The sequence below is a fragment of the Peromyscus californicus genome, unplaced genomic scaffold (assembly GCF_007827085.1).
Source record: "Peromyscus californicus insignis strain IS unplaced genomic scaffold, ASM782708v3 Scaffold_23__1_contigs__length_62951481, whole genome shotgun sequence".
NCBI lineage: Eukaryota > Metazoa > Chordata > Mammalia > Rodentia > Cricetidae > Peromyscus > Peromyscus californicus.
This window is the reverse complement of record NW_026294534.1, coordinates 55,005,956-55,032,831: the sequence shown is the minus strand read 5'-3', so window position 1 is coordinate 55,032,831 and position 26,876 is coordinate 55,005,956. Positions and strand designations below refer to the sequence as shown.

General features: G+C 37.7%; 1 protein-coding gene across 4 annotated transcripts in view; it reads right to left on the bottom strand.

Moving 5' to 3' along the window:
- The window catches only part of Marchf1 (membrane associated ring-CH-type finger 1), a 780,423-nt gene that overhangs the window by 600,112 nt on the left and 153,435 nt on the right, over nucleotides 1-26,876 (bottom strand). Inside the window, exon 2 of one of the 4 annotated variants that reach the window (XM_052752369.1) lies at nucleotides 1,295-1,377. The exons of the other annotated variants lie outside the window; for them this stretch is intronic. The gene's annotated coding sequence lies outside the window, so the exon portion shown is untranslated. The remainder of the gene's footprint in view (nucleotides 1-1,294; nucleotides 1,378-26,876) is intronic. 4 annotated transcript variants of the gene reach the window in all.

Below are 26,876 nucleotides of genomic sequence, written 5' to 3'. Positions count from 1 at the left end.
TACATTACCATTTGAACAAATAGGAAAGGGAGCATACTGAGGAAATACTGCACCAAAACAAGACCAAAGCCAGCTGGGCAAACTCCAAACATTGTATCTCCATGTCTGATGTCAAAATGCTCACCAGATCTCCAAAAACTCCATTGAGGTTTGACTGTAACACACTTCTTTCTCTAGGCTGGTTCCACTCCTTGTTAGCAGCTACAGGTATCCCATGACTCTGGCATCTCTAACATCTTAGGTTCTCCAAGGCAATCCAGACTTCAACTTTACACAATGTCCTCTCTACTAGGACTCCGTTCAGGGACACCTCTGACACGTGCCTGGCCTAAGAGGCTGTATTCCATAACTCTTTTCTTCTATCCTTAACTCAAATGCCAGAACCATGTGGCCAAAGCTCTGCTGCTTACTTGGCCTGGAACATGGTCCTCTTGTTTAATTACATCTTCACTAGCTTTCTGTTTTTCTTCACCACCTAAGCTTGGCTGTTCTTGAACTTATTTTTTAGACCAGGCTGCCCTCAAACTCAGAGATTTGCCAGCCTCTGCCTTCCCAGTGCTGGGATAAAAGGTGTGCCTCACCACACTTGGCTCTAAGCTTTTCTTTAATTCTTTTTTACAAGTTAGAAACTTAGCTGGATGGGATCTTGTCCTGAGGCCACCACTCCCTTTATTTCATTTTTTAATCCATTTATTGCCTTCAACATAGGATTTAGCTCCATTCTACTTCTTGGTGCTCATTTTCTCCTCAAAACTTGCATTTTTATTTGCCCTGCTCATTTTTGTCCTTTTCACTATAATATTCATTAGAATTACCACCAACCACCTCACAATGGAGTCTATACTAGACTGCTTTGAGATTCCTTCTGCTAACAGAATTAATACAAAACTCTTCACTTTAGACTCAGGCAGACTCTTCGGGCAAAGGCAAAAGGCAGCCACTTTCTTCGCCAAAATATCACAAGAATGATTCCTAGGCAACATACTAACATTCTTCTCTGAAACTGAAACCTCTTGATCTAGCCCTAGACAGTTCATAAAATCACACTCAGCATCACTGTCTTCCATGCTCCCACTAGTATGCCCCAGTACGCAGTGCTTAAAGAATTCCACTGCTTTCCTAACCCAAAGTACCAAAGTCCATATTACTCCAAACAGTATCATGGTCAGGCCTATCACAGCAGTACCCCAGTCCCTGGTACCAACTTCTGACTTAGTTAGGTTTTTATTGCTATGAAGAGATACTAAGACCATGACAATTCTTATAAGGAAAACATTTAATTGGGGTAACTCACTCATAGTTCAGATGTTCAGTTCATTATCATCATGGGGGGGAGCATGGTGGCAGGCAGGCAGTCACGGTTCTGGAGCTTGGGTCCTACATTTGGCAGGCAGGGAACAGGAAGTCAATTGACACACTGGGCAGGATCCTGAGTATAAGAATCCTCAAAGCCCACCTCCACAGTGACACACTTCCTACAACAAAGTAATACCTCCTAATAGTGCCATTACCTTTAGGGCCATTTTTTTTTCAAACCTCCACACTTGCCAAGAGCATGTATTATTTATCTTAGAATTTTACCAATACTGTGTTTAAAATGTGGAATTTTGGAACACTATTTACTTTTTTATCACTGAATTGTTCTATTCATTACAGCCCTTTGCACTTAGAGTAAAAAAGTTTCCCCTTGGTGTTCCAAATGCATTTTCACTGTTTATTATATTGAAATATATAGTTTTTATTTAGTCAAATCATCATTCTTTTATATCAAGCTTATTTTTGAATTGATTAGAAAACTTCAGTAATTTATTCACAAGTTATTTTTTAAAACTTTATGCTTTTCCAGTATTTTTACTATCGAATTTTCACCAATACATTTTTCTGTATTTGGAGCCAGAAATATTCCAAGCTCAGGCATACTGCTGAATGACAGATCATTTACTAGATGCAAAGCTAGTTGCTATCAGAAAGTACAAATATAGCAGAGAAGGGAGCCAATCACAACCTTGATTTAAATAAAATACAATGAAATTTTTGATAAATAAGTTTTAGAAAAACAACCCAATTTAAAAAGGGGGGGGTGGGAAATGGCAAGATCAATAGGTTGCTCTCCACAAACTGACAACAAAGACCTATTGCTGAAGATAATACCCACAAAACTCATTGAACATGGAGAGGTCAAAATAGTGCCTACATATAACCTTTACCCCCGTGTTCTAGTGTCTTTGGTACAGAAAGGTACTGTGTAGCCTCCCAAAAGAGAAACAGCCACAAAACCTTTCATCTAAACTGCTGTCTCATCTTCAAGCTGTGCCAAGGCAATAGTGGCACAAGGTTGTGGGAATAAAGAACCAATGTCTGATTTGACTTAAGGTCCACACCAAGAGATGGAATCCATAACCTACAATCCTTGGGTGACTAGGAACCAGAGATTAGATAGTCAAGAGATCTAGGGTAAAACCAAATACTACTGCTCAAAAAAAAAAAAAAAAAAAAAAAAAAAGATCAGTGCCTTATCCAATATTTATCAGAGAGGCTTCCTCTGGCAGAAAATGGAAATAGATGCAGACACACAGCCAGACATTACATAGAGAGAGTCTAAATGGGAGGTCTCCATCAAATACCTCCCCCCTGAGCTCAGGGAATCCTAAGTGGAGGCAGAAAGATTGTAGAGCTAGAAGGGGTGGAGGACACCAGGAGAACAAGAGTCTCTGAATCAACTAAGCAAGGTGCATATGAGCTCACAGAACTGAAGCAGCAGGCACAGGGCCTGCACTGGTCTGCACCAGGTCCTCTGCATCTACGTTAGAGTTTTCAGTTTAGTAGTTTTAAGGGACTCCAGAGTATGTGAACAAGTGGGTCTCTGATTCTTATGCCTTCTCTTGGGTACCTTTTCCTTCTGTTGTTTGCCTTGTCCAACTTCAATGTGCTATTTTTTTGTTTTATCTTGTATTTTATTTTGTTGTTATCTCTTAGAGGCCTGTTCTTTTCTAATGAGAGACAGAAAGGGAGTGAGTCCAAAAGAAAAGGGAGAAGGAGAGGAATTGGGAGGAGTAAAGGGAGAGGAAACTGTAATCAGAGTATTGTGTATGAGAAAAGAATCTATTTTCAATAAAAAGGATGGGATAGGGCATAGAAATAAATAATTCTCAGTAGCAGAAATGGCTGAGAAATGTTCAACATCCTCAGTTATAAAGAAAATGCAAATTAAAACTGCTATAAGATTTTATCTCACTCCAGTCAGAATAGCTCAGAAAAATCAAATGGACAGCAAATTCTGTAATTGACATGGGGGAAGAGGGACACTTACTTACTTTTGGTAGGGATGTTAAATCAGTACAGCCTACTGAGAAAATCAGTGTGGATGTTCCTCAGAAAGGTAGAAAGAGAGTTACCATATGTGACCCAGCCATACCAATCCTGGCCATGAATTCAAAATGCTCTACATTCTATAGCAAAAATATTTGCTCATTCATGCACACTATTGCAATATTCACAGTCCCCAGGAAATGGAAGCAGCCTAGATGTCCATCAACTGTTGAATGGATAATGAAAGTGTGGTACATATACAAAGTGGGATTTTACTCACTGTAAAGAATACGAAATTTACAGGTAAGTGGATAGAGCAGAAAATAATCAATTTGAGTGAAGCTACACAGACCCAGAATAGTACATGCCTCATTTTCTCACTAATATGTGAATCCTAAGATATGTGTGTTTTAAATTGAAGTACACATAGAAAGAAGGAATCAGTAAGGTCCATGGAGTAAATTTAAAGTGGGGGAGGGTATGATTCAACACCATTGGTATGATACAGAAAGACAATAATGTACCTGGAAAGGTTAAGTGGGATAAGGGATAGATGGTCAGGGAGGAGGTGAAGGTAGGGGAATGGATAACTAACACTAAAGACCTTTGAAATGGAACCCTCTACTGTAGGTTTCCTTAAAAAATTTAAAGGGCTTTACTCAATAATTGGTGAAAATGCTACTCCCAATACCATAGTATATAAAACACAAAAATTCCAGTGCTTTGTATAGGCTATTTCCTTTTGAATTGCTTGTCAATGGGACCCCACAGACCTCAACAGTTAATGTGATCCTTGCATAGTGCCCACTTGATGAGTGGGGACTTACTTGTACTTTCCACATAAAAGATATAGTACATCTTCCTAGTAAAAGAGTTACATATTCTTTGTTACATACAAAGATTGCAGATATTTAAACTAAAGAGCACAAATTCTGATATGAATAAGAAGAGTTTTTACCAATGTCAAACAGCCACCAGAATATCCCCTCACTTACTGATAGAAAGTGGATCCCTTCTAAAGAAAATAATGCAATATAGAATCGTCCTTAAACAAGGGCATAGCCAACCACTAACATCCTGTGAAATGCAGAGCCAAGTTGAACAATTGGGTCATTTAGAAGAGCTGACAGTCCTCAGACTGTCTCCTTGATCTTATCTAGCTACCATACCAACCTTATCTCAAGGTTCTTGGTGATTGTGAATAAGATACTAAGAGAAAAACTTACATAGAGTGTGTTTTGTTAAAAAAAAAAAAGTACAGATTGTGAACTGGTTCTTCTAGATGTAACTTCCAATCAGCCATGGGATCTTAGGAGCAAGCATTAGACACTCTACCATGCACTGTATTACTAAATAGTGATATTCAGTAGGTTATGACTATACCACCTTTTATTTTATGAGGTTCTCTACTTATGATGATTGAGGGGGTTGTATACCCAGCACTCTATGTTGGTAGAACAAGACAATAGAGGTTGTAAAGATAGAGTACAATGATACCACAAAATGAATGTCATTAAACCACTGACCTATACACTTACAATGGTGAAAATGATAAATTTCATCTTAAGGATATTTACCATAATTTTAAGAAAAGGATAATGAAGTTCAGCATGATAGTAGTGTAAACCGATAATCCCAGAACTTGGGAGTCTGAATTAGGAGGATCAAGGTTTGATGCTATCCTACAATGCATAGCAAGATCCTATCCCCAAATTAAGGAAGACATAACAAAATATTAGCATTTGTCTGAGGAAATAACTCACTCACAACATGCTCTAGGGTATTCATTGTACAAATATGAGGACCTGAATTCAATTGTCAGCACTCGGGTAAAAGCCAAACGGGAAGGCATGTACCTGTATGCCTTGGGAAGGCAGAGACAGGAGGATCCTTGGAACTAGCCAAATTGTGAGGGACTTTGTATTTAAAAACAAGGTGGAGAGCCACTGAAGATACCTAACATGATTTCAGGCCTCTATGTAATAGAAACGCAAATGCATAAACATGTACATAATGCGTTGGTATTAAACAATATAAACCTAAATATTCAAAACAAATTATTTTGTTGTCATCATAGATTATTCAAGAACCCTATTTAGAGATCCAAAATGAGGGTTAAGAATAGGCAACTACTTAGAACTGACCGGGCAGCCTCCTCCCTGAGGATTAGCTCATCATGCTGGAAAGAGCTGTACAAGCTGCCAAGGGGTGGGAGGTAAGCAGTCAACAATCCTACTCAGCAGAAATGCCAGAAACAACAATGATCAGAAGTGCAAAACATGTCAAAAGGTGCAACGGTATTCTAGGGGTAACTAACACCAATCCAATTGAACCTGAGGCCCTCTATCTAAATAGGACAAAATTCATGTCTGGAACTGTAACCTAGCCCACTACTTATGGCATGGAAGGGCCATAGATCTTAGAAGATAAACTACTACTCTTACTTTCCTAAACCAGTATGATTTCCAACTGCATTCTCCATACTTAACCTTATACTCAGGGATAAGTGTAGCTATCATCTTCATCAAGAAAGCATTTTTTTTTTTTTTTGCAGCAGCAGACACTATTACAGAAAGCTACAACTGCTCAAATGCAGAGAACAATTAACTGTAGAGTGCCCAGCCTCAGTTGATACTTCTACATTAAAACTCCTACATCTAAAACTAAGGGAAGATAACAGAAGAGAGACAAACACATTGTTAGAGTCAAAGTACCAGCACAGGACATCTGCTGAGATATAGTCCTTTTTATATGACAGGGAAGCTGTACCCAGGAAATCTCAACAATATGGTTGGCTAAACAAAACCTTAAAAAATGATACCAATTGACATGCCAGCATGGATCTGTAATTCTCACAGGGCTTCACCTCTAGAAGAGTTATATACAATTGATCATTGCTAGAAGGGAGAAAATCAGACTAATCCAGGTTCAAGCCCCATGACAGGTTAGCCAATACCAGCCCTAAATACATATAAGCAGCATTAGTTTCAGCAGACTGTATTTATACAATTATATACATATATGTTAACAAATATAATTTCAAAATAAGCTACGAATTTGAGAAGGAGGAATTGTTCGCAGGAGGAGAGACGGAAAGAAATACTATTACCATATTGAAAGACTTGAATTTTAAATTATGTTTTCAAATATCTGAGTATTCCTATAGGCTGCAGTTCTTTATAAGTACTACTAAGTTTATTGTATTATAGTCTTTACATATGAATTTTAGCTATCCAAATAATGGAGAGTGAAGATTGTTATAGGTATGTTTAAAATAATAATTCTGAAATTTCCCAGAGATACTGATTTGTTGCCCATGAATCTTAAAGAGTAATATGCCAGGAATTTCAAAACAATGAGACACTTGCTTTTTTCACTGTATGTTGCAATTCTAAAATGTACCATTGTTGAGGAACAAACATACTTTATTTTAAAAAGGAAAGAGAAAAAATAATAGGTAAATATACTACGTCAACCTCCATAATAAAATTTTTTCCCTGCTTGGGCTTGTTTTATGCTGCAGAAGCCACAAGACCTTTGAACAAGATTCTCCAGCCACTGTTTAACACCAAACCCAGCAGCCCACCTAATGCATCTGGATGAATTTTTAATTGAACTTAGCGTTTATTTAAATGACCAAAATACTGCGGTTATATCCAATGCCATCATTAAAAATATCCATTCCAAAATGAACCAGTCTAAAAATCTGTATACAGCAGAAACATCGTCCCCAATAGTCACTGATACACTAGCACAGCAGATTTCATTAGGCATGTATACTTCGAAACAACATTAAGTACTGTTGAAAAGTAACATATTTTAGCAATTAAACTTGGTGATTTGTTTTCACATTCTGAGACTCAGTCCATATGAAGAACTAATGCCACAAATCTTTGTTGCAAACACTGGGGATATTAGAAAATAAAATGTTTTCCCTCGCCGAGATACAAGCATATCCCAGATGATTTACAAAATGTGTCACTTATTGTGAGGAAACAAACACTTCAGTCCCTTGTATGTTGTACAGAATATTGTAAACTGGTCACAAAACTACTTCAGGCCAATACCTAAATGTCTATGCAGCTGTCTGATTTTATGAAGTCTCCCATTAGCTGTTATTTTTAACTTTTTCTTTTTTTGTTTTTTTGTTTTTCGAGACAGGGTTTCTCTGTGTAGCTTTGCGCCTTTCCTGGAACTCACTTGGTAGCCCAGGCTGGCCTCAAACTCACAGAGATCCGCCTGGCTCTGCCTCCCGAGTGCTGGGATTAAAGGCGTGCGCCACCACCGCCCGGCTTACTTTTAACTTTTTAAAAAACATTTATTTATTTATTATGTATACAGCATATATGACTGCAGGCCAGAAGAGGGCACCAGATCTCAGTACAGATGGTTGTGAGCCACCATGTGGTTGCTGGGAATTGAACTCAGGACCTCTGGAAGAGCAGTCAGTGCTCTTAACAGCTGAGTCATCTCTCCAGCCCTATTTTTAACTTTTATCTTTTCTTTATACTATTTTTATTGATTATTTGGAATTTCACATCATGAAACCAGAGCACACTCACTTCTCAGTCTTCCCTCTGACCCTATGGGCCTCCCCTTCAGAAAAAAAAAAAAAAAGGCCAATTTGTGCTGTGTTGCCCATATACTCACTGTAGAATGATCAAACTCCCAGTAGCCAGCCCCTTAAAGAAAACTGAGTCCTTTCCTACCCACACCCCAGTCAGAAGCCATTGGCTGTGAAGAGCTCCACTTCAGCATCTCTATTACAATTTTTAAGCATTCTCCTTGATTGCTTTATGTCTAGCTGCTAGTTTTTTGAAGGCTGGAGAAAGAGGTTGTTACAGAAGTCTTCTATGTCCCTCTTTCTCAGTTGTGAGTCTGCAGTCATCAGTATCATGGCAAAAGTAGCTCTGTTGTCCTTCACAATCACAGGGACATAATACACAGGGTTTCTGGCAAGAGCACAAACCACAGACATCCACATGGTCTCCAGTATCAGTATGTACTACTGACCTCAGTATGGTCTCCAGCGGCAAAACAGACCATGGACATCAAAACAGCCCCCTGCTACTGCATGGACCACAGACACCATCATAGCCCTCCAAAGCAGCACAGACCATAGACATCTAAATGGCCTATGGTGGTAACACAGGCCCACAGACATCAACATGGACCCCAGATGCAGTAGGACTACAGATTCAGACATGGCCCTTGGAAAGGAACATGAACCCAGACATCACCATGGCCTCACTTGGTGGCACAGGCCATTCACATCAAAATGCCCCCTGGAGGAAGCACGATCCACGAATATCAGCATGGCTTCAAGTGGTGACCCAGACCAAGAACATTTATCTGTATGGTAACTTGGGCCAGGGATATTAACATGGATGCTGTAGGACCACAAACATACACATGAACCTCTAGCGTCAACATGGCTTGGGGAAGCAGATTACAGATACCAACATGGCCTCCAAAGGTAGCATGGACCATAGAGGTCTTTGAAAATGTCCTATTCAGAAAATAAATCACTCTTCCTTTGGACATCTTCTCAGTTGCTCAGAACAGGGTGATTGTGCTGCTAGGAACTGTGTTCAGGGGCTGAGTCAGAGTGCAAGCTCCAGGCTACTGCATACCACCTCAATGACACTATTATGCTGTTACCATGCAGCTTCACAATCACCAATGTGATTTAGGTGTTGAGTCTGTGTTCAGAATCTTCTCAAAGAAAAGTAATCTCTAGTCATTGTTCTATTGGTATTTGTCTTTGCCCTTAAAAATATCTGCTATTTTTAAAGAGCTTATGTCATTTTAACCACTCTCTACATAGAATAGAAATATGTTTGCTAGGCACAGATAACTTCCCTCAGTCCATCCTTCTGCCAAATTTCATCCGAGCACCAATGTGCTCTTATGCTCTATGGATATCATATCCTATTGTTTCTTCTTCCTTTTTTTAATTATTTAAAACTTTAGTAGATGTACACATATGCACCCCTACTACCTTCCTCCACCTACCCTGTACCTCTCTCCAATGTATTCCCCTTTCTGATCTAAGTCTTCTCTTTTAAATAACCCAGTGAATCTACCTAGTGCTGCTCATATGTGCCAGGCTGTGGGTTTAGCCTTTGGTGCATGAGGAACTTGCCAGTGGCTACATCTCAAAGACAAGTGAGTCTCCCTCCTAACCAGCACCAACTGCCAATGCTTTCTTAGCTAGGTGTGGAGCCTTCAGATACCCTCCCCTGTCCATGCTGAAATTTTTAACTGGCTTGTTCTTGCTCAGGTCTTGTGCAAGTAACCACAGTTGCCTGGAGTTCATGGCGAAAGTCATGTCATGTCCAGAGAACAGCATTTCACAGGGCTCTTCCTCATGCTCCAGCTCTTACATTCTGCTCCCCCTCCCCCGATTCCATGATGTTCCCTGAGCCTTGGGAATGGGTGAATGCAGATGTCCTGTCTGGCTGATCACTCAGTTACTAACTCACAGCACTTAAACAGTTGGAGTCTTTGTATCATCCACTGCTCACTGACCTTCTTAAAAGGAAATAAACAATATGACCTGAGGCTAGGATACAAATTTCTATACTTCCAGTCAGAAGCTAATATTTGCTCAGCTCTGACATTTTTATGTCCTTAGTTTGTGAGTTCACATGAATATAATCCTAAGGACAATGCTTAGCTATTTATGAACTCTTAGATTTTTAGCTAAATTAAATCTCAGAAGCATTCATTTAAAAATATCTCCTATAATTGTTATTGATTTCATTATTTTTTACAAATATTTTGATTTTTTATTTAAAGATATGTATCTGTGTGCCTGTGGGAACATATGCTACATACATAGAGGTACTTATGGAAGTCAGGAAAAGTTTCCCCTATATTTGGAGTTTAAGGCCATGGTGAGCTGCCTGACATAGGTGCTGGGATCTGAACTTGGGTCCTCTGGAAGAGCAGCAAGTACTCTTAAACATTAAGATATTTCTCAAGCACCCTGATTTAATTTCATTATAACATAAGGTGTTTTGGAGAGAGGAAGGAAGTTCATAAGACTCAGGGAGTTGAAGATATTTATGACTTGGAAAGCTCAGAAAATTACACACTTCATGGGACTAATCCCTGAGATCTATCAGCAATGGGTAATTGGTAAAGAAGAGAAGACTCTTTAGTGGATCTGCCTTCAGAAGGTTGGGCAGGGAGCTCCATGATATAGCTTTTAAGAGTCATCACCCATGTTAGGATGGGCTTTTGGAGACACAAGTATCTTTCAACAACCTATGTTCTTGTAAGTATCCTCTTTCTCATCCTCATAAAAGTAAATGTGTTAAATTCATTGGTTCTCCAAGATAGATTTAGGTGGAATCAGTACTTTGATATCTTACTGACAACCTATATGAGGTCAATAGATATTGGTTCATGTCTCTCCAGGGAAAGTCGTTCAACCCAAGAGATACTCTCAACTATGCTACCTATAGACAGCACAAGCTCTCAGTTCTAAGGAGCAGTATATCCAAAGACAATCTATTTATGATGTTTACAGGTGTTTAAAAGGTCGGTTCCATGTTTTATATATCAAGATATGTGCATACACATTTAAGTGTATGTATCATTTTTATTAAATGCTAGAGATGGTAGCAAATTGTGTTCAGTTGTGAACTAAGCCATCTTGAGTTCAAACACATGCTGCCTTTTGATTTGACCTACTCTCAGGATCTGTGCACCTTACAAGCATTGGCTGCACACACGTTAGGAGATATTCTTCATGGGTCTAGAACTTTTTCTCTTCTGTATGAAGGGCATTCACTCATTGCCTTGATGTAGAGATATTGCAAAGTTGACCAAGAGGAGGAATCAGATTTGGTTCTCTCTGGGATAACAGACATTTTCTCTTTCTTCCTAGTAATATTTCAGGTGGTATAGAAAGTGTGTTTCTCTCTCAATATCTCAGAGAACACACTGGGTTCCTTACAAGCATCATAAGAATTCATTCTTATTCTTATTCTCTCTCCCTCTCCCTCTCCCTCTCCCTCTTCCTCTCCCTCTCCTCCCTCCTTCCCTCTCCATTTCCTTCTCCCTCTCTGTCGCCCTTTTCTTCCTTCTTCTCCCCTTCTCTCTCAGGCATTCCTTTCATAAGCTAGAAATTTTCCAGGTTCCAGCTGTCCCAGGCTCACTATATGTATAGTATGTATTAGGTCCTTCTCACACTGCCAAGAGGACCAGACAGGAAGGGCAACTGATGGGACAATTGAGCTTTGTACTCCCTGTTCTGCTGACAAACTACTTAATATATTTTAGTTCCTCACCTCCTCAATGCAAGTCCTCCCAGAAGCTGCCATACTGTGACCATTTTGGACCTCTATAAGCACTTATCAACATGCAGCCCTACTGTAGGCAGATAAAAGGAAATCAGTACAAGATTTGGCAATATCCCATTTACAGCTGGGAATGCTTCCTACATCAATAGGCATTATGTAATACAAGTTATAACATTCATACTGAGCAAGTTGTATGTACGTATTTAGAAATACATACATATATATATATATATATATATATGTAACAATAATTAAATAAAAGGGTCATGAATTTAAAAGAGAACAAGGGGTAGGGTATATGGAAGGGTTTGGAGGGAGGAAAGCGATGGAGAAAATGTAATTTATACTATAATCTCAAAAAAATTGAAATAAAATTGAAAATTTATGAAAAAATTAAGTTAAAAACAGTAGGCATTTTATTTATTGCTCTGTGTATCATTTATTTCTTACATCTTAGGAAATCTAATCTTTAAACTAAGTACTGTAAATAAGGATGGTTTATGGCACTTGGGAGCCCTTTAGAATACTCAGACTGAGTTGCATTTCAAGGATCCTGAAGGTTCTTCTTTTTGTTTTTGTTTTTTGTAATTTCTCTCACTATTGCCAGGACTCTTTCAGATATAAAGGGGAGCACATGCATATAAAAGTCACATATGGAGACTTTATTTGAGAAGAAAGAGCATGCAGACCCAACTCTCACTCTTTACTCCCTTCATCCTAGAGGATTTCTCTTGGCCTTTAGTATATCTGGTTGCAGATTTTACACTCTGTCCGAATAGGATAGAAAAGCTCCTTTCTGAAAGGAATGCTTTTAGGGACAGTTTGGAGAGGTAAACCTGTGACTCTTGAGTTTCATTTTTATATGAAATTGTGGTATCCAATCTGCATGATATGTGGGATCTCTTCAGCTTTCTAAGGGCAGAAGATATGTTACTGAGACAGCTACTAGCCCATGTCCCTTGAAATCACAGGACTCAGTACTTTTATACTGTTTATTTGTGTGTGTGTGTGTGTGTGTGTGTGTGTGTGTGTGTGTGTGTATTTGTGTGTGTGTGTATACAGTAGCATATATGTATAGGCCAGAAGACAATTTGCAGGATTCAGTTCTTTAGTTCTTTCTTTCAATCCTGTGGGTCCCAGAGATTGAATCTAGGTCATCAAGTTTCACCTTGATGAAGCACCTTCATATACAGAGACTCCTCACCAGCCCAGAAATTCCATATTTTTATAAAATTTAGTAACATGCATTTCTATTCAGTCTTGCTGATTAGTACATTTCTAACACTTATTGAGTTGATCAGTGGACTGAACACAGATCAGCAGGGGTATGTAAGCCCTTGAGAACAAGTGTGCATTCCGCTATTTCCTTCAAATTGACTGTATAGTCTGGGCCCCAAAGTAGAGATGGAAATTCAATGTAAGTTTTAATTCACGTGAACATGCTTCTTTTAAAGCTGCATTGACTTTGTATGCTTTACCTCACACTGTTTGCACATTTGCCAAGAGTTGATTCATACCCTGTGCAGTAATTGATTAATCCAACTATAAAATTAAATATCTGTTTGAGTACATCTTAGAAAGTAATTGCTTTCTCATAATGTATGTCATTACTGTAGTGTGGCATTAAGCATTGTCATTTAATAAAGGGATGCTGCCAACAATGTATTCTATTGCTCAGAGAGCAATAGAATATTTATAATTATCTCTGAGTTTGTTTCTACAAAGTCTTTGAAAATGTGTTATTTAATCTTCCTTTTTCTTTGAAAAACATGCTCTTGAATGATGCGTCTAAAGTTTTTGGCTCTTTACATTCAATTAGAACTAATCAAGTTAGTATTGATGAATATGATTCTGTGCTTGTTCTCAAAATCTCTACTTGGCTAAGTTTGTATTGGGCATTTATTCTACTCCTTTGAGGAAAATGGATTGTCAAAACTCAATGTAATTCAGTTTTCTGATGGTCATGATTGCATCTCTTATTCATCACAGTTTTGTTTGTCTATTTAGGTTTTGGTTTAGAGATAGGGTTTTCTAAGTTGCCCAGGATGGTGCCAAATTTGCAGTTTTCCTGGTTTGACTCAAATATCTGAGGTTGCAGATATTTTTAACATCCTGGCTGTTTGTTCCAGTTTTAAGTGGATTTTCTTGAAATCACTATGGTTACACTTGCTGGTAGATCTATATTCACATTTTTTCTACTCAAATTCTGTTCACAGTGAATATTAAGTATTTATTTATATTGTAGCATTGTTTTGCTGTTCTTATAATCACTCTATTATAGATATTATTTTTAGAACCTTTATTTATCTGGAGGAACTGTTAATAGAACACAATCTAATGGTAAAATGTAAAAAAGTAAAATTTCAATAAATGCAAATTAAAGCAAAACAATAGCAGGAAAACTGTCAAGAACATCCCTGCATTACTAAGAATATTCTATGGATAGAATTGATATTGAAGTATATTCCTAATGATTAAGAACATAATCATTAATAATAACAATTTCTGTGATACTATCTTAAGGTATAAGTTAATAAGTATACTAATAGGTTTCTTTCTTTCTTTTCTAAAGCCAAAAAAACTGTTAACAGTGGTTCATGAGCCATACTTTAAAACACTTTCTTCTCATTTATTTTTACTATAGCATTTACTACTCATTTAAAATATTCTCTTTTCTTCTTTCTTGTTTTGCTTTTATCATAGCATTTACTGCTCACTTATATAAATTGAGAGAAATTTGAAGCCACAAACTGAATGATTAAGTTTTACATCAAATAAATATTATGATACAAAGACCATTGACCCTAAACCCTCATATAGAGCCCATCCCTGATATAAGCAATGTTAGCAGTAAGAGTTAACTATATCATGCCTAACTGTTTATATTATTAAACAGATATTAACTGAATTCTGTGGACAAAACTTTCACAGGTCAGTTACATGTAATAACCCTGAGATTATCCAAAGAGGCTGAAAACATCTTATTTATTTCGGTGGCAGCTATGGACACTTTTGTTGTAATACTGAATTGTTTTTCTCCTAAGAAGTATTATAGACAATAATATGACAAAGTCCAGATATTTAGTGAACTTTTTTGAGGAAGAGTCAAACATAGTCATGTTAAGCGTGCCTCATCTCTCTATGGCATTACTTTGTACACTAACCCCCACCAAAGACGTGTAGCTGCAATGCAAAGATCTTCGTCTCCTGCTAGACACGTTTTGGAAGAAGCATTCCTTATGAAAAGCTCTGGACAGATTCTGAGTTTCTGAAAATGATAGAAGCAGGAACCTTTCCATTGGTTCTGTGTGGTAAAGATTTCTTTTATCAAGGTGTCTCCTGGCCACCTAAGCATTGGATGTATCGGATGGCTTGTAAGGACCACTACTTGGCCTGCTCACCATCTTACCTCCAGTGCTAGAATGATACTTGTCACAGGATATCATATCATATCATATCATATCATATCATATCATATCATATCATAAAGTTTGGCCATGAATACTTCAGCTCCTGTTCTCCAGAATCCTACTAAGGAAGTCTATAAAATTTAGACCAGCAGTGCAATATTTTTTAGATAATCTCCAGAGGACCTGCTAAAAAAAATTCAAATCATTGTCTTCTGGAAAAAATATGCTTGTATAAATCCATTTCTCTAACAAAATTAATGAATTGGCCCAACTGCATGAAGAAGCTCCTCTAGCTTACAGTTTTGGAGGCTGAAGTTCCCAAGACCTTCAGGTGTTGATAAGGGATCTCCTTGACTGATTCAGCTCATAGTGGATAGCAATGCTGAGAGATTATGTGTAAAAAAAAGATCATATCTCATGCAGAGGGCCAGAGAATGACAAGGATCCCTTTGTTCCTTACAAGAGTGTGACCACAATTAACCTAAGGATATTCTCTTATATTCTGCCATAATGCTCTAAAACATCTCTATACCACCAAACTTAAGACCAAGCTTCTGACACATGAAGTGATGTAAAAATATATTGACAGACATCTAAATCACAGCCATGTTCTTAATTCCAGAGTTCCAACTTATTAGATGATTTCCTTGGGTAGTGATGTTAGTGGTCTATGGCTCTCATCTTCTATCAGGACAATATCTGTTTAAATATATGAGTGGGAGGCTGAGAGATGTCTCAGCAAAGGAAGTGTTTGACATCTAAGCATGAGAACCACAGTTAATATCTCCAGCACCAACATAAAAGCCATCCCTGAAGAAAGGTGACTAGCTACACTGGTAGAAATCAGTGATCTCTATAGTCTGCCATAGACTCTGCCTCAAAAAAATATAAGGGGATAATAAAATTATGGATGATTATCAGCATCAACTTAGACTCCCACATGCACACACACACACACACACACATTCACACACACACACACACACTCACATGCACACTCACATGCACACTCACACAAACATATGAGACCATATCCATATGAACATACATATACACATGAGCTCTCACACACATTAACAACAATTTCTAGGATATGATTTCTTTCTGATAAACAGATGAAACAAGCCAGAATCATCAACAAGAGAAAAACTTGGAGGCACAATGAAGTAGAAAACCTCTTTTATATTGAGTCATTAATTAAATTGCCCACTACTAAAACATACATAAGCTCCTTCTCTTCTCTAAGAAAAAAAAAGCCAAAAAAATTTTCAGTTTCCATTGTGTGGATTTTTTAAAGAAATACCTTCCTGTAGTGTCCATGAAGTATTAAATTTTAATGCCACAGCAGTATCCTAATTTCTAAAAATCACTTCCAGAAACAGATTAAGGGCCCTGCAGGTGGGAAGCACATTATGACTTCCCTGGGAACACAGTGTGAGGACAAAATGGCAGACAAAAACATCTAGCTAATGGGAAGCACCCTCTTTCACATTTCTTAGCATCCAACTATGGAAGAAAATATAATTTAAAATTTTCAAAACTAATTTAATTTTAATTTTTAATTATCTGGTGTCGATCAAATCTCACAGTTAATTAACTTTTCACATTGGTCTACATCTCTTAATTATACGCTGTCACTCTATAGTAAAATTTAGCAGAACAGTACTGACTAATATAAAAATGTTAAGGCCAACTTCTATGACACGTTTAATGGATTTTATAATAAGATAAAAGCCTGATTGTAACCATTTGATACCAAATAATAAGATTCAAAAAATTGGCATTTCAGAAATTCTAAAATAAATTGTTATACTCATCCCTACCATATACATATACCTGAAATTGTTACTGGTTATAAAAAGGAAATTACTGCTGTTATAGTCATTCAATTTTGAAGTTCTTTGAAGACATGATTCACTTGTTGCTAGCCTTTGATTTCTCCTACCATAACTATCTAAATGTTTTCCATGACTATTTAACAGCTAAGAATATTATGGGAGTAACCAAACACTTTCTGATGGGTTATAAAGCTTACTCTATAAAATTGAACTCACAGCTGTATGGTTAACTATTACAAACTGCTGTGGGATGGTCTGTATGTCAAGTGTGTTGCTGATTCATCAATAAATAAATCACTGATTGGCCAGTGGCCAGGCAGGAAGTATAGGTGGGACAAGGAGGAAAATAAAGCTGGGAAGAGGAAGGCTGAGTCAGAGACACTGCCAGCCGCCATGATGACAAACAGCATGTGAAGATGCCGGTAAGCCACGAGCCACGTGGCAAGGTATAGATTAATAGAAATGGACTAATTTAAGCTGTAAGAACAGTTAGCAAGAAGCCTGCCACAGACATACAGTTTGTAAGCAATATAAGTCTCTGTGTTCACTTGGTCGGGTTTGAGCAGCTGTGGGACTGACAGGTGAGAGAGATTTGCCCTGACCGTGGGCCAGGCAGGAAAACTCTAGCTAAAACAAACATGGTTGGCTCCTAGATAATAACTTAATACTATTCTGCTAAATAGACATAATAACAACATGCCCCCTAAATTCTTATCTTTATACCCATAGGTAATTGCATCTATCAATCCTCATCAGAGAAGCTTCTTTTTGGCAATAGATGGTGGTCAGTAAATATTAACGTCCAATCAACTCTTATTGCACAGAATAAGAGTCTGTAGAGTGCTCAGATCTAAATGAGACATCAATATTGCATTCTCTTTCTATCTAAGGTTTAGGGATCGTCAAGGAAGAGAAGAAAGAAAGATTGTGAGAGCCAGAGGCCATGGCTATCTGTGGGAAAACTGTTTTTTCAGACATGACGACAACATAGTTGCACACACGAACTCACAACAGCTGAGACTGGATGCACAACTCTTGGGCTACCCAAACCCCATCATGGATGGTGGGGCCTCACCAAGTCCTCAAGTCCCACCTCTATCTGAGCAGCTCTTGGCAGCTAAGAGCTTCTGGAAGAGGAAGAGTCACTTGTCTTCAGGAATATGGACAAGGCTACCCATTCTCAAGTAGATGGTCCCACATCTGTGAACACACAGGCCACACTAGAAGGGTTCAGTGGGTATTATGTTTTTAAAGAGAGAATACTTGAAGTTGGGTAGGAAAAGTGGAGTGGATAGGGTAGGTATTGAATAGGAGGACTGTGGACTAGATTGGTTTCAAACACATATGTACGTGTGTATATATTGAACAAAATATTTAAAAATAATGATTTCTTCTGACAACAATTTCTATGGTTTTAAATGTAAATCTCAGGATTCCCATGTGACTACAAAAATATCAAACAAACAACAACAAAAACCTAATGATTTAAATGAAGGATGGACTCCTTCTTTATATAGTAAAGGTTTGATCATGTGATATATGCAGGATTTTAGAAATGTTTAATCAAGCCTAAATGGTTAAATATAGTCAAATTAAGTAACCTATATATCACAAGATTTCCCAACAAGTTTTTCCCAGAAATTTGTATGATAAATGAAGATAGGTATTATCTTGCTATATAGCAGAAAGGACCTGGATTGCTCCCATACTTTCATTTTGATTCTCTGGTAAGTCAGTGCCTAGATGCAGAATTCAACCCCCAGTTGTCTCATTTTCATAGCTTGTAAAATGAAAGATTTCTAGAACTAAAATAGACTTGAAGGACTATCTGGGCCAACAGAAGAACCTAGCAAATACAGGCCAAAGATGTTTCAAGTATCATGTTATCTCATTGGTTATCATTGAATTTACTCTTACTGGATTTTGAATGAACCCAAAATTATGAATCAATTTGAGTTTTAATGTAATTCCATCAACTTTTATTTCTACATATGACATAAATTTATTGAGTTTTACTGGCCTACTAGAATGATAGCAATGGCTAAAACTACTTTATAAATAGAATTTATTGAGATCTCCAAAATACACTAGACATAAAAAGATCAAATAACACTGAAAATTAATCATGAATATTATTTTAAATGCTTCTTAATTTATGTATTTTACTTTAAGTTATTTAAACTTTGTTATAAAATGTTGAATATTAAAAGAAAAATCACAAACAAAAGTTACCTAGACTCAAAGACTACCCAACACAATGACTTTCTATATTATCAAATTGGCATTTGAGACAGAAGCTACGGAGCTGCACATTGGATTTCAAATTTTCCCAACTGAAAACTTTTTATTCACTCATCCACCATCAAAAATGAAAAATCCAGGACAGATATGTCCTTCTTCACACCTTCGTAACATGTTCATTACCTACATTTGGCCCTTCTTCCTCCAATATTTAGCCTTCTTTTTCTCTTTATGCTGTACCCCTGTGTACATTTGCAGACACACACACACACACACACACACACACACACACACACACACACACACACACAGCTCAGAAGTAAAGAGTGCTCTTTGCTCCTCCAGAAGTCCTGACTTCAGTCCCCAGCTCCCAGGTCAGACAGTATATAATGACCTGTAACTACAACTCCAGGGAATCTGACACCCTCACCTGGCCTTCAGAGTCACTTGCACACATGTGCACATGCACCCACACATAAATGAACAATAAAATTAATCATATGCATGTAAGTTTGTGCATGTTTTATTGGCTAGATTTTGCATATGAGGAAGAGTATGTGTTTAGTATGTGGGTTTTTTTTGAGATTTTGTAATCTCACTTAGTATTACATATTCTAAGTCCATCTATTTTCCTGGAAATCTTGTGATTACGTATTTCTTTAGAGCTGAATAGTATTCATACAGATTGTAACAGGCTCCAGGCCATAGCACAACAGACACCGTGTTAGAGGTACCATTCTGACCTTAAAACCCACGATGTCAGCCCTCAACACCTGCCACAATGGAAAGAAAGACCTACAGGGAGGACTTCCGGAGAAGCCTCCAAGGAAAATGTCGGGAAAGGTGTTATCCTTGCTGCTGGCTTCTGCAGTTCCACTTCCTGATAACTGAAGTGTGCCAACCAGGATATGTTTTTTTGTGCATAAAAGACAAAGAGCTAGAGGCCTTGGTGCTGCCTGATTTGGGCAAGTTCCCAGACAGCTACCAGCAGGCAGTAATAACTTTCTTTTTGGCTATAAGAGTGTCAGTGGGGTGATCTCTGATGGCCTTACCTTGCAAATATTACCTTGAATACACACACACACACACACACACACACACACACACACACACACGTATATGCACCAAATTTTTATTACATTCATCTCTTGATAGACAACTAGATTTAATCCAATTCTTTTGCAATAGTGAATAAATTGCCAGAGGTCAATACATTGATAAATCCTCTGACTGACAAATATCAACAATGATGCTTTGAATTATATTAATGTTTAATTGCCACTATTTGTTACTTCCTTAATAATAATTATTATAACTTCAGTGCTACCATTTGACTTGAAGCTGGTTGTATCTTTCATTGACAATGGTCATTATTAATACAAATGCATTTCCCCCACCAAAAAAAATTCTCTGTAACCATACAGTTTGGAGGTTCAGATACTTATTTTCCATACTTTAATTAAAATGGTTAATTTTATACTGTCTTGTTATATCTTATTAGTTCTATACTAAGACCATATATAATTTAATAATCTGCAATGTATTATTGAAACAAAAACGGTGGTTCCCTTAAACTGGAATCTTACATTTACTGCATCAAAATAAAAAATAAGTATAAAACATGATTTAAAAAATACATAAAATTTTCTTTAGCAATGTATTAAATACAATTCAGCAGCTCAGCAATATTTTAGATGTGAACTATTACTTGGCACTTTTAAACAATCATATGGCTTATTTCCTCTTCAAGGTTAAGCCGGTATTATAACAGGGTTATAGCATCTTTTCTTCCACATAGAGGGCTATTATTAAAACAAGAAGATGCATGAAAACAGATGGTGACTGACAGATAACGATTTAGAAAGCTACTCTCCTAGTTAATATTCACAAACATTATGAAGAGAGATAAATAGAAAAATCATCACAGTGTACACATCTTCCTAGTAAGAAGCTATGTATAACTGAAGAGAAAAGGGATCTTTCCTGCTTTGCTTTGTTCTGAACACAGGACCTAGCTGTGTAACCCTGGTTGTCCTGGAACATGCTATGTAGATCATGCTGATGTTGAACTCATAGAGAACTGCCTTCCTCTGTCTCCATGGTATGGATTAAAGGTGTACACCACCAAGACTGACAAATAACATTTTCTCACGCTTGCATTCTTTTCTAGTCCTAAAACAGTCTGATTCCACCTTCAAATCTGAATACTAGATTTAAATCATCCCTAGAATACACGTGCCAAACAGTGACAATGAAACCAAAAAAAAAAAAAAAAAAAAAGAATGATAGTTACTAAATGGCCAGCATCACACATAAAACCTAAGTCCATACTTTAATGGCATCATAAAATAGCATACATCTCCATTTGGATTCATAATGTGACTTTAGGTGTTTATAACTACAATGAAGCCATAAAATCAGCTCTTAAATATAGCAAACGACAAAGCAATAAAATTAAAGTGCCATATATTAATCTAGAGGAATAATTTTCTCCTTTCTCTTTCTCCTTCGGTGAGCAAGGAAAATAGAAATAGTGAATGTAACTAATTCCTGCACAAGGATCATTAGGCCCCTTTCAGCATACCATGGGCCCGATATGCTCTGAATATGCTATATTAATATTTTCCTAAAACACTCATTTCATAAGCACAGGAGATGTATGGAAAAATACTCAGAAAGAGACTAAATTAATAAAGTGACCTTCTGAGGAGACATAAGAGTATGGGCATTTAGAACTGTACTGGAGCCACAATTCCAGTAGTAAGCATATCGGGATGCTGAGTAAATAATATTTTCATCTTACTTTTCCCATCAGTGAATTGAGAGCAGAAATATGATGTCATCTAACCTCACAATATGTACCACAACTGAAAGAGAAAGGCACAATATTTAAAGGCTAAAGCTCTAAGCAAATAGAAATATATTTCCTGGAAGCCTTATCATGCGAATATGAGCAGCAGATTCAAATAAAATGAGAAATGACTGCTAGGAAACACCTCACATCCCAGTAGAACATTTTTTATGGATTTTTAACAATCCCATTCAGATAACTGATTTATGTGTGCTTAATTTGATCGTATGTTCTAAATCCAATAGCCCACACCTAGCAAGAGGACATTGAGAGTATTTAACAAGCTTACAATGTCTCAGAAGTAAACACCTGTGAAATTTGCTTCACTTACTTCCCAAATATTTCCATTTCGTACATCTTCACCACATTGCTCGGTTTTAGACAGCTGCTTTTTGCACAGCTTCTACAATACATTTCTAGCTGGTGTTGAAGTCCACGTTCCTGCTTTGTTTTGTAAGTGTGTCTAGTGTATTATTAGCACAACCACATGTGTAGAGTGGACATAAGAACATCTTTGCTCACTGTTAAAAGTTTGAACAATCCCCTGATATGCTGAGAATAACACCTCTTGGTTGGTGTTGGCGTGTGTGTGTGTGTGTGTGTGTGTGTGTGTGTGTGTGTGTGTGTGTGTTCTGGCACCTATGTATGCCTCCATTCTTCTACCCATTAGACAATACCCCAAACTCAAGCAGAAGCAAAATGCTAAGGGATTTATGAAGGCTGCTGACTTTTTCGCCTCTGTGCCTGTGTTCTTGAGCCTTGTGTCTGGGACTTTCCCGCCAATACTCAGCAGCCTTTAGTGTTGTTTGTTTGAAGGATCAGTTACTTTCTCTAAGACCTTCCTACGTGATTAGCTTCCAAGAACCATGCTTCCTGTGTGCTCCTGGGAATAGTATATTGCACTTACTAAGTTATTATTTACTGTCTGTCTGTCTGTCTGTCTGTGTCTTCCCATATAGTGATTTGTTCAGCTTTGTATTTCTGGCTCTGAATGTTTGTATTATTTCTTGACTAGATATTTATAAGACATTATTGTGAACATTAGTTATTCTGAGGTGTCTTACAAAGGAGCTATCAAGGATGACACCATCTTAATGTGATCCAAGTAACTCAGAAAGTACCAAGAATTTACTTCTGCACAATTAAATTTAGCTTCTGAGTTCTACCATGTGGCAAATGTCTTGTATTTGTTCTGTGCATATACATTTTGCATAACAAAGTCATATCTGTTTTTCTGCCAAGGTATAGTTCAATAATGCATTTCTTTGTTCATAGTCCCATTGCTACCATGACCTATTGTTAGACCAAGAAATATTTAATTGTTTGTAAACTGAATTTCTTTTACAATACGAGAAAAAAAATCATGTTTTCTTGTTAATTTCTTGAAAAGTTGAATATATTCTACAATCCAAATACTGAGTTTATACTAACAGAACAAATCAGGACAAAGTCTTAAGTTTAAAATCTTTGTAGCCTCTTAAGAGCAAAGAAAAGGCAAGAATTGCTGAGGTGACTCCGAGTAAAGACACTTGCCACCGAGTCTGATGAGCTGAGGCTGCTGCCTAGAGCACACATGGTGGAGAACTGGCTCTGCAAATGACCCTCTTAGGAGCTCTCACCCTTGCCTTGGAACACACACACACACACACACACACACACACACACACACACACACACACACTCATACACACGCATACATACATACATACACACACACACACACACACACACACACACACTCATACACACGCATACATACATACATACATACACACATACACACACACACACACACACTCATACACACGCATACATATACACACACACACACACACACACACACGTGCACACACACTCATACACACACACACTCATACACACGCATACATACATACATACACACATACACACACTCATACACACACACACTCACACACACACTCATACACACGCACACGCACACACACACGCATACACACGCACACACACACTCATACACACACACTCATACACACGCATACATACATACATACACACACACACTCATACACACGCACACGCACACACACACACGCACACACACACGCATACACACACACACACTCATACACACACATACATACATACATACACACATACACACACGCACACGCGCACACACACATGCATACACACGCACACACACACACACACACACTCATACACACGCATACATATATACACACACACACACACACACACACACACACACGCACACACGCTACTGTAATAAAAATGATTTAAATTTTATTCAAAGGAAACAAACAACCAAAATAGGTAGTCTCAAATAGATGGTGTTCTAGGGACCGGCTGGAAGGTGGTTTGGGTGGGCGATTCTGTGAAGGAGACAGATGACCGTCCCCAGTGGGAGGATTCCAGAAAGAAGGAACAGCTGAGGAAAGGTCGTGAGGAAGGAGACCGAGCGGAAGGAAAGGTAGCACAGCATGGCAGGGAGAGCTGGCCAGAGGAAGGAGTGTGAAAGGAGAGTGTCACTGAGTCAGTTCACGTTGGCTTCACACTTGGATATCAGAGCCTGGAAACTTCCAGGCGTGAAATCTGACTTGTGTTCTTAAAGATGCCGTGTAGAAAACGGATTTGAGGGGATAAGGACTGGGAGCTAATAGTAGTTGTGCAACTAGGATACACACGATGTCTGGAATGGGAGAACAGTGGTGAAGTGGGAGGCAGAACTGGGAGGGTTTGTTCAAGGTAGCATGTGAGGAGAAAGGGAGGGAGAGTACCCCAGGAACAGCCTCATGGGTTTTGGTTTACATTATCACCACAGTGGAAAAGGATAGGAAGGAACAAATCATGGCACAAAAATGCAGAATTTTGTTTGTGAAAAGACTGGTTTGAATTTAGTGACCAATTTCGCAGTTTAAAGTAGAATTGAATATGTTTGCTATGAGTACGACCTGTGGAGATATGGAATTGGCTTAAGCAGTTTTGGGGACTGGTGTATCCACAACCTGATGGGGGAGATCAGTGTCCAGTAGATAATGAAAACCTCAGCTGCTGCCTTAATTCCTTCTTACTCCAGGGATGTCCTGTTAGAAATTGCAACTGACATACTCAAAGTCCAATTTCAATATTAATTGCATGAAAAGATCTTCATAAAAACATCTGGAAAAATATTGGTCAAATTTCTATGTACTGGGACCCAACCAGATGGACATATAAAATTCAATATCATTGGAGATTTTTGAAAATAGAAAGAGATTCATTTTGTTTTCAACCTGGACTTCATGATCAAATAAAGACCTGTAGGTATATTTATTTCAACTATAAGGAGTTAATATGTATGAGGATATAGACCTGGTCATTGTTTTTATAATTTTAAAGTTACTATTTCTTTATGCTATTTTAATCATCATTCTACCCCATGTGTTATAATTATATTGATGCTATTATAATTATTTTGATGTAGTGTTTTTTCATATATATATATGTATGTATTGAACAGATTTTTATTCTCTCTGTATATAGGTGTGGCTGGTGGGTACTAAAGAAAAGAAGCTGTGCCATGAAGTTATCATTAAATTATAAATTTACAAGCTACCATATCCTAAACAAAAGATGAATCTTTTGATAATTCCCCATCTCAAGAATGTTTAAAAGCATAATTCAATAAATCAACATGGAGCAGTTGTCAAATCAAAAAAACTTTCTCACTCATAAAATGACATTTTCCAGAAGATTAATGGAATGGAATCCATTATGTTAAGCTAAATAAGTCAGTCTTAAGAAGACAAACACCGTATGTTTTATCTCATAGAAAGACCCTAGGTTTTAAATTGTGTGTGTGTGTGTGTGTGTGTGTGTGTGTGTGTGTGTGTGTGTGTGTGAGTCAAACTAGAAAATAGGAGCATAAGAGGGGGAAAGGAGATCTACAAGGAGAGTGGGGAGGGAAAAAGAGAAGAGAATGGGATACATGAGACACAAAGGCAGACAGGGTCATTGCAGGAGGACAGCCAAAAGAGGAGGAGCAGGGGGGAAATCAGTAAGAAGAGATTACAAACGTGCCGTGATGAAACTCACTGTTTTGCTATTTTGTTTACTAAGCTAATGAAACACTTTTCAAAAAATTGTTTGTATGCAGCCTTGAAATATTATATATAAATGGACACTAAGTGTAACTAAAAGTAACACTAAATGGACTAAAAGATGGATGGATGGATGGATAGATGGATGGATGGATGGATAGATGGATGGATGGGTGGGTGGACAGATGGACAGATGGACAGATAGATGGATGATTGATAGATAGATAGATAGATAAATAGATAGATAGATAGATAGATAGATAGATAGATAGATAGATGGATAGATAGATGGATGGATAGGTGATAGATGACAGATACTTAAATAGAATATTATTAAAAATCTTTTATTTAATCTTCCTTATACTAAAAGAAATTAGGTTCCTTAATTGTGTGGAGACATCTGAATCCTAAAATGCAGGAGAAAATCCTATTCTATAAATGTGAGATTAAATTTTTATTGCTCCTAGTTAAGCTTACAGGTCCCAAAGGAAATTACCTTCTGATGAAACTAGGTGAGGCTGGAGGCAGAGGGTGTCACTGCAGAGACAGTGCTCCATTTTATGCCCTGAACCATCTTTTGATGCCTCCAACATCACCTCTGACTTTCTTTTCACAGCCTCAACTATTCAGTTTTCTGACATTTGTTTTAGCACACATTTTTGGGATTGCAGGGTTTCTGAATCACACAAGGATCTTGTAGATTTTTTTTTTTTTTTTTTTTGGTTTTTCGAGACAGGGTTTCTCTGTGTAGCTTTGCGCCTTTCCTGGAACTCGCTTTGGAGACCAGGCTGGCCTCGAACTCACAGAGATCCGCCTGGCTCTGCCTCCCGAGT